At 33.8% G+C, this 9,860-nt stretch overlaps 1 pseudogene; it reads left to right on the top strand.

Annotated features, from left to right (window-relative positions):
* Window positions 1-5,666: 5,666 nt before the first annotated feature.
* On the top strand, window positions 5,667-7,047 carry LOC125215320 (fasciclin-like arabinogalactan protein 2 pseudogene; annotated as a pseudogene).
* Window positions 7,048-9,860: the final 2,813 nt, after the last annotated feature.

Here is a 9,860-nt window from a genome sequence, read left to right as displayed (position 1 = left end):
TATCTTGTTTGCTGGAGTAGTATTTTATTTTATGTTTCATTTATGCTTTTGGAATGTAGTACTAATTAATTGTTTCATTTAATGCTTTTAAAATATAAGAAAAAAGCACATAAGTAACAAACATAAAATGAAGAACAAATTAAAATTTTGGTCCCCTTATGTGATGAAAATATTGAAAATTAATTTCATTTATAATCGCTATACATTCTCGCATGTATAAAGGAAAATTGTAATGCAAAACAAGATTTTGTATAATGCTTATTATAAATAGTTGTGATGCAAATACTAATATAAACGAAATAAGACACTGCTATAACAATATTATTTATAAAGGAAATAATATCATATCTACCGTTAATTAGGAAAATTCGACAACTAATGATAAAATTAAACTTACCTTATGATAAACACTCACTGGCGCTTTAAATTTTATTTGAGTCGTTTTCATTTCTTGTTTTTGCTTTTGTTTTGAATCTGGGTTTGTTTTTGTTCTATCAAGTCGCCCGATTTAGTTTGATCTTTGCTTTTGTGCTTAATTATAATTAAAAAAAGTGATTGTTCTAATTTTTTTTTTAAAAGTGCTTTATTTTAAAACATTTGTTCTTGTGGCTAGTAACTTGCATTTTTATTATGATATGCTCGATGGTGAATTTTCCGTTTACCTTGTCATTTAATCATATACTGCTGGGATTGAGCCTAAATTTTCATTCATGTGAGGTTTGATTGAGTACATGTCTTTGTTTTAGAACTTGCTCATGATTTTCTCAAATTTACATAATGAAAGTGTATTTAGGTCATCTCTTTTAGCCAATTATATTTCATACTTTGATACATTTACTTATAAAAATTCTTAGTTAATCATTTTGAACCTTAAAATCTACTTATACTGATGAACCAATATTTCAAAGAAACCACTAATTTATGATGATAAGTTATGAAAAAATATACTCCCACTATCGCCTAAAAATAGAAATACTTTTATATGTGGTCTGTCCCCTAAAAATAGAACTTTTTATTTAAGGAAATTTCTTTCTCTCTAATGAGGTGGGATCCATTTTCCACTAACACACTTTTATTTCTATCTCTCTCTTAGTTTCTCAATTTTGCTTTAGAATCTCTGTTATTTCAAAGTTCTTATTTTTAGAGGACAGAGGAAGTACGATTTTACACGTTGGAACTTGTTATAACATGGTTAGAAATTGATCACAATTTAAATCCAAACAATACTAAAATTAAAGTATAATATTTTTATATTTGATAAAAATATATAGTTAAAAATAATAATGTTATTTCTTATTGGATAACCCGAAATCATCAGGTTCTATTGGGTCGATTCGGTAAGGATCCAAAACTAATAAGACTCGATCATAATCCATTAACTTCGTTCTTATAAAAAATTGTTAGGCTTAAGAAAAGTTGTATTTCATTCGTCGCTCAATAATAAAGGCATTTTTTCAAGCACGGAGTTTAAGAAATTTGTTTTAAGTAAGTTAAGTATAAATAAAACAAAATACTAAAATAAGAAAAACGAGCTAGGAGTATACTGTTTTTTGAAAAAAAAAATGGAGTATAATTCATAAATAATGAAATAACCCAAAAAAGAATGCTTCTCTCAAAAAAGAATACTTAACTCAGCTATATAGGAAAGGAGATTATTTGTCTCTATCAAAGTCGATTCTTCAAATATAATGAATTCGTACAAATATTATTATATAATGATTCTCTTATTATCTCATCCCTTCAATGTTTAGTGTGATTGTTAAGGGCATTATCTCAAATGTTAACTACGTCACACTGAAAAACTTAAATACAAAAAATAAAATGAAAAAATAATATATGTATATAGTACCTTATTTTAAACTTGGTTTTTATTTTATCATTTCATCTAGAAGGGTTATATTCAAATACTTATGGCATCCTAATCCAAAATCAAGACCAAATCTCCACTCTTAGATTTTAAAATGAGTAGATGAAATTAAAATCTTACGAATCTCAATAAATAGTAGATAAAATATCAACAAAAGGGTAATATCGTTATTATGTTACCATATGATAATTTTCGTGAATGTTTTTTTATATCAACATAGTGTATTACAAATATCAACAATATGACACAAGAATATCAACACTAGTACAAGAAAATATCATATTTATTGAGATTTTTACATGGTTTTATTAAGATTTTTTTATGTATTTGTTGAAAAATCTGGTTATCAATATTTACGAAAACTAAAATAAAAAATATCAAATTTCATCATCCGAACGTTGTTGGAACATATGCAATTGACATCTTGTTGGAATCTTTATAAAATTATCTTTAATTTGATATATTTTTTGCAAAAAAATAATTTAAATCGAGAAAGTTACGTAAATTTAAAGTTTTAAGATGATTTTAATGAGAGAGAATTGACATTATTGTCATCTAATTTTATTTATTAATTTTTTTAAAATTAAAAATATAATCCATATAATATTATTTCAACCACTAGATCTTCTAATCTAATGGCTAAGATTTAGTCTTAGTTTGGGATTGCTAATTAGTTAGCAATTGATCACTCCCCTCGTCTAGAATACGTAAGATTATTAAATTTAATTTTCTGTGTCCTTGAAAGTTAAATTAAATACCAATACTCTGACAACAAATTTGTAATGATACAAGTACTAAGTTTTAATCAAAATTGAATTTTGTTTTATATTTTTTTATTTTACAAATTTTGCCTAACAACTTTGTTGTTTATTAACCACATTGTTTTTCATTGATGACACTATTAAATTCTAAACCTAATTTTTATTCGATTAGGTAGAATTTCCACGACGTGGAAATTGATCACCCTAGATAAACCTTATAATTTGTATCAAGTCACGTCATTAATTATCATAATACAAATTCAAACTCGTGTCTGTTTATCTTATAATTATATCTTTTTACTCTCCCCATATTTATATTTTAAGAACATGCAAACTCAGTGCACATATATTTACATTTTACTACTACATCCGTCTTTTTAAAAAAAAAATTAAAATGACATGAGTTTTAATATACTTATCCTTCCGTCCCATTAAAATATGGGCAATAAATATAACACGAGAATTAAGATAAAATTAGTAAAAGTAAGAAATAGTAGGAAAATGGTAGTTAAAGTAGTGTTAGTAGATAATGAGACCTATATTATTAAATTGATATAAGTTTCCAAAAATGAAATGCACATATTTTTGTAGGACCGACGAAAATGGTAAATGCTCATATTTTTATGGGACGGAAGAATTATAACCTAATCGGTAAAGTAAGAAAAATATAAAAAAATGAAGTGATTGAAGTATTTTTTTAGTGAGAATAAGTCTTACTAGACAAAAAAATTTATAAAACAAAAAGGTTTTAATTTTAAAAAATGAATAAAAATGGTAATAGTTTTATTTTTAAAGTAAGGAGGTAGTTATGTTATGTAAAATAGAAACAATTTAAAATCTAAACCAAAATCATAAATTGAATAATATAGTTATATAGTCTATCTGTCCCATCGTGTGTGACACATTTCTTTTTTGCACATGTTTGAGAAAAAATATTACAAATAGTTAAAATGAAGAAAAAGTAAAATAAGAGATAAAACAATTTAGGAGAGAGAAAGAAAATGTAGAAGAAAGTTTCCTCCCATTATTCTCTTTTGTACTTTATTTTTTCTACTTTAACTATTTATGACTCCTTCCATCCCAAAAGAATATGCATTTTTGGTTGGGCACGAGTTTTAATGCATAATTGATAAATATTCCGTAGGAGACAGGTAGAAAGAAAAAGTAACTAAAGTACCTTTAGTGGAGAATGAGTATCATCTCAATAGAGAAAAGAGTTTCTAAAATTAGAAAGTGTATATTTTTCTGAGACTGACTAAAAAGGAAATAGGGCACACTCTTATGGGACATAGGGAGTATGATTTTCCCAAACCACATACGAAAGAGAAATATGTCGCATATAGTGGGATGGAGGAAGTAGTATTCTTTTTGCTCTATTAGTATTAGAATATTTCTTTTGGGTATGAAAATTAACAAATACATAATTGAAAAATTCAGTGGGGTGAAAGTGAAAATAAAATAAATGACAGCATAAAGTAGAAGAGAATAAAATAAGTGAGATAAATATATTATATTTTGCTAAAAAAGAAAGTGATCCAACTCTAATGGAACATCACAATAAGAAACATGATCCAACACTAATTGAATCGAGAGAGTATATCCAACTGATAGAACTCACATATTCTATATTATTATCCTCAAACATGCCCTGTTCAATTTTGGACACATAAAAGGCCGACAATTTATTATACACATAAAAGTAATAATCCATAATGGGATACCACTGAAAATGTGGAGACAATCTGACCATGATTGAGCCCCCCCTCTCTCCAATAGTTGTAGAATATAATTTAATAAATAAAGTGTAATCAACACTATACATCGTTGACAACTAAGATGGATGATTTTAACCAATAAACCACCACATTGAGCTGTATCCAAATTGTGTGATTGATCACTGTCTTCTTCATAATTATTTCTATTATCCAACAAAAATATACTAAAAAAATGTTAAATGTGCAAGCTTGTGTTTCCGCCGACACTTTTCTTCAACTAAACTACAAAAAGGTCATTGTTTCCTAACAATAACCACTATTTAATGCAAACAATTAACAATTACCATACTATCTTAATCTCTGGTTGGATCATAATAGTTCTGATGGAAATATTGAGTAGTTATTCTATTTTTATCCATTTAAATTATTTTAATACTAATACTAGCATACTGTACGTAGGAACATGTCAATTTGAAATATTTGAAAGTACTTCCTTCGTCCCTAAATTTTATCACATTTTGATCGGGCACAAGTTTTAAGATATGTAATGGACTGTGAGTTGAAAAGGTTAATGGAGAGTGGATCCTACTTTTATATATTAGTAAAAATGTGAGTTGGAATGAGTTAATGGAATATGTGGTATAAAATGTGAGTTGGAATGAGATAGTGGAATATGGGGTCCACTATGAGAAATGGTAAAAAGTTAAATATGACAAATTTTGTGGGACGGACGGAAATAGAAAAATGTGACAAAATTTAAGGGACGGAGGAAGTACTATATGATGGTTGATGTGATGGTTCAACACCTCATCCCTTATATATGAGATCAAGGGTTCGATTCCTTTCCATATGAATGGAGCAATACACTTGGTTAGCCTCTTGTCGAGCAAACAATTTGTCAGTGCTCTATCGCTTAGTGCGCTAATTGTTGGAATAAGAGATTAGTCATCTAGCTGTTATAAGGAAAAATAATTGTAATATATAGGTTAAATTCAACTGAACTAGCCAACATATATAATGAAATTGAAGAATGACTGGCTCAACAATTAACCAATTCGCATCAAGAATAAAAAGTTAAACTCCTTCAAACTCGAGCTTGAAGAATTTGAGTAATGCTAATAACAAAATCTAAAACATTTAATCATAATAAAAATGCATTATAACCACTTTTCCACCAAGAAATATTATAGTAGTAGTACACAATTTGGAACCACCATATAATAATATCATATCAATTGGTTCGATTTTCTTCCCTTCTTGCACGATGACCCTCCAACAAACGTGCTATAGTCAATATCTAAATTTCATACATTTGAAAACTAATTTAAATTACAAGGAATGAAAATGCATGGTGGTATGTGTATATATACAATTCTCCAAAAGTTGTCCCTTCAAAAAAAAAAACACTATACTACCATGAAGCCGATCAAATTATTGATCCTCCTCCTCCTCGTGGCGGCCGCGGCCACCATGAGCGAGGCCCACAACATCACCCGCATCCTCGGGTCCCACCCCTCCCTCTCCACCTTCAACCACTACCTCTCCGTCACCCGCCTCGCCGACGAGATCAACCGCCGCGTCACGATCACCGTGTGCGCCGTGGACAACGCCGCCATGTCCTCCCTCCTCTCCCACCAATACCCCCTCCCCACCCTCAAAAACATCCTCTCCCTCCACGTCTTCGCCGACTACTTCGGCTCCAAAAAGCTCCACCAAATCACCAAGGGCTCCACCACCACCTCCACCCTCTTCCAAGCCTCCGGCGAGGCCGCCGGCACCTCCGGCTACGTCAACATCACCAATTTCAAAGGCGGAAAGGTCGGATTCACCCCCGTTGACTCCGATGTTGACCCTCCCATGGCCACATTCCTCAAATCCATCCACGAATCGCCCTACAACATCTCCGTCATCCAAATCACCAACGTCCTCACCTCGCCGGAGGCCGAGGCCCCCGTCTCCGCCCCCACCGATCTCAACCTCCTCTCTCTCCTCGCCAAGCAAGGCTGCAAATCCTTCTCCGATCTCGTCGCCGGCGCCGGCGACGGCGTCGCCGACGTCTTCACGGAGTCGGTCGAGGCCGGCCTCACCGTGTTCTGCCCCTCCGACGCGGCGATCAAGTCGTTCTCGCCGGCGTACAAAAACCTCACCGCCGCCGGAAAAAACTCGCTGCTGCTGTACCACGGCGTGCCGGAGTACAATTCGCTGGGGATGCTGCGGGTGAGCAACGGACTGATGCGGACGCTGGCGACGGAGGGGGCGAAGAAGTTCGATTTCACGGTGGCGAACGACGGCGACGAGGTGAGGCTGAAGACGGGGGTGGTGACGGCGACGATTAAGGGGACGGTGATTGACGAAGATCCGCTCGCGATTTTCAAAATTGATAAGGTTTTGCTGCCTACGGAGCTGTTTAAGGCGGATCCGACTGCGAAGGCGGAGTCGGCGGAGGCGCCGGGGCCGGCTGGGGAGGATGAAGCGCCGGCGGATGAGGATTCAAATGGCGGCGGTTTCACGGTTGCGCGCGGTGGCGGGATCGTGGCGCTGAGTGTTGCTTTTGTTTTTGGGGTTTTATTTGTTTGAAAATTTTAATTTAATTTTAAATTTTTGAGAAAAATAGATTTGTTTTGAATAAAAGTTTTTTTTTTTGCTACTGTAAAAATTTGTAATTTTATTGGCTTATTCGGTGTGTGTGTTTTGATATTGGATTTATACAGTAGTAATTTTTATTTTTTTTTAAACATAAATTTGCTCAATTATGCATGCTTGTCTTCATGAATGAATACAGATTACTTGAGAGCGATGCAAAAGAAATTGCATGTGAATGTTCCTCAATTATTCATGAATTATGATCAGAGAAAAAATTGGTTCATATGAAAGTTTAAAAAATATACTAGTAATTGTCTGTAATTGAATATATTATTTATATAAAATATAGCAAATGTTAAAATGCATTTGGAGAGAGAGAAGTGTGGCCTGGGTTAATCCATGTATTATTATGTAAAATACAGCTAAGATTGGCTCCACAGATATCATCTTTTATAAACAATTCCACAGCTAGCCCATCATTAAACAGCTATTTAAGTATTTAGGAACACGAATTTTGTAAGTAAACTAGACCAAGGATCCTTAAAGCATTATTGTTCGTACATTCGCTAGGAAATGGATCCCCTGCTGTGCACAGCAGGGTCGGTGTTTAAAACACATCATCCTGTGAACAAAACTACATTCGCTAGGAAATGGATTCCCTGATGTGCACAGCAGGGGTCTATGTTTAAAACAAAGCATTCAATGAACAAAATGCAACAACACTTGTTTTATTTCTCTTTCTTTTTCCTTTTCTTTGATTTAATTTTGCCTGTGAGAAATGGCACAGCCCTTGCTGTGCACAGCAGGGGATTGAATACTAGAAATCACCTTTCGAGTGATTGAATACTGTTAAAACTCTTATTTTATTTTCCAAGAATAAAACAAATTATTTTTGTTATAATGTTGTTATGTTTTACATTTAATGGATGTTTATTACATGTTTAAATGTCTAAATAACTTAACAAAGTCTAAGTCTTTGTTTTAGTAGGCCGGTTGTGGTGTCGTCCACTTTAAGGTAACACGGTCAGTTCTGAACAAAGAAAAAGAAGAATTTCACAACATAGATAGGCTTAGACTACCTATCGTGAACGGTTGCAATGTCAGTCCGCATAATTCTAAACCTTACTGAAATAAGATGATATTGGTGTGGTATAGCACTAAATTGGATCTAACAGCGAGACATGTCTTTATGCTATCTACTGAAAGACGAGGTCTTGTTAATTATTGTTTCTTAATCAATGTACGTTAGCATTGAGCATACGATATTGATTATGCACTACTTTGACTTACCAAATGGTGCGGGTTTTTCGCAACCGAATAAACCTGGTATATTGGGTAGTGGTGATTTATATCTAGCGGTGCTAGGATTGCTATTATATTGAATCGTGCGCGAGGTGAGTCTCGTTTGATAACATCCTCAAGAGGAGCTCGAAATAAGGTTTTATTATTCGGAACCTAGCTAGTTGAAGTTTGATTACTCTATGAATAATAAATGAGAATTTCTTGTTGAGTCCACTCTTGGAATTAATAAAAGATTAATTAATTAAGTCTATAGTAGACACTAATTAATTAATGGATGTTTCTATCTTAAGCGCGGGAAATAAATAACAAGCAATGGAAACCCGAATTACTTATAATTTCGGATTTGGATGTGGAGTGCAATATTAATTCTGTAGTGGCTGCTCGTAATATTCCAATTAAAAGCTTATATTAAATTGGGATTCAATTTAATTAGTCAAAAGTTAATTGGAGGAGCTCATATCCAAAACCTTCCATAGATCCCTGTCAGGGCCCAATATGTGACTTAATATAAATAGGAGAATAAAGGAGACAGAAATATCAGTTGTTACACAAGCAAAATTTCGTCCCCTTCTCGACATAGAAGAGGACGAAAATTCCTCTTCCTCTCCTCCATGAGATAGGTTTTTCGTCTTCTTTATTTAAGTCCTAGTATACTGGTGAGATCAGCTGTGACGCCCCGGAAATTTCGATCCTTTCTTTCGAGATAAATCGGATTTAGTAGCTTAACTAATTTTCTCTTAGAAGTTGTGTAATCGTACTTTTCCTCGTTGTATTCGACTTTGGAGTAGTTTAAGTATTCTCGTTGGAGGAAATAAAGTGCAAGAAAATTTAATTCAAGAATAAAAGTGGAGGAAATACTTTCACTAGAGAAATGTGAAAATGTTTGGAGAAATAGAAATGCATGAGAATAAAGTATTTAAGTACATACATCTTTATTTGGTACAAGAGTGAACATTGACAAGCTACTACTATCCTAATGGTCTCAAGACCGAAGACTTTGGCTCCAAGCTAGAAGTAAGAATGTGAATGCAAGCATAGTAGGGATAAGATCCCCTCTTCTTCTTCTTCCCCATCCTTCTAGATTTTCAGCCCATAAGGCTCCAAAGTTCCAACCATGTACCTACAAATTTTACACCAAATTGGGGTTAGAAAGTGACACACAAGTAAAGAGAGAGGGAAGCACAAGCTAAATAAAGAGATGGAGCATTTAGTGATAATGTAGCTAAGCAAGCTACAAAGTATAGCATGAGGTAAGAAAATCTTGGTCACCATCTCCTCTAACATCAAAAGGGAGTCGAGACAAAGGGGCATTGGAGAGCGAGCTCCTACACAAGACCAAAAATAGAAGATGAGACAAACTCTCATCTCCCCGTCGATCGAGGCCGAGAAATCAGCCAAGAGAATCAGCCACAATCACCAAAGCGGCAAGAATCTCACAATCATCAAGTTCGAAAGTAAGAGAGCTAACAAGCCCAAAATAGGAGCCTTTGACTCCAAGTCTCAAACCTAGCTTTCAATAGCTTAGCACCATATAAGCAGCCTCTCCTCACCTCCTCCACCACCACATTCCATCACCACAAATTCTACACCACACCAAGCGCGAAGAGCAGCGAGGGAGGAGGGAGAGGGCAG

This window comes from Salvia hispanica, chromosome 3, assembly GCF_029641045.1.
Source record: "Salvia hispanica isolate PSC_SH4W2 chromosome 3, Shi_PSC_v1, whole genome shotgun sequence".
Taxonomy (NCBI): domain Eukaryota; kingdom Viridiplantae; phylum Streptophyta; class Magnoliopsida; order Lamiales; family Lamiaceae; genus Salvia; species Salvia hispanica.
This window is presented reverse-complemented; position numbering and strand designations above follow the sequence as displayed.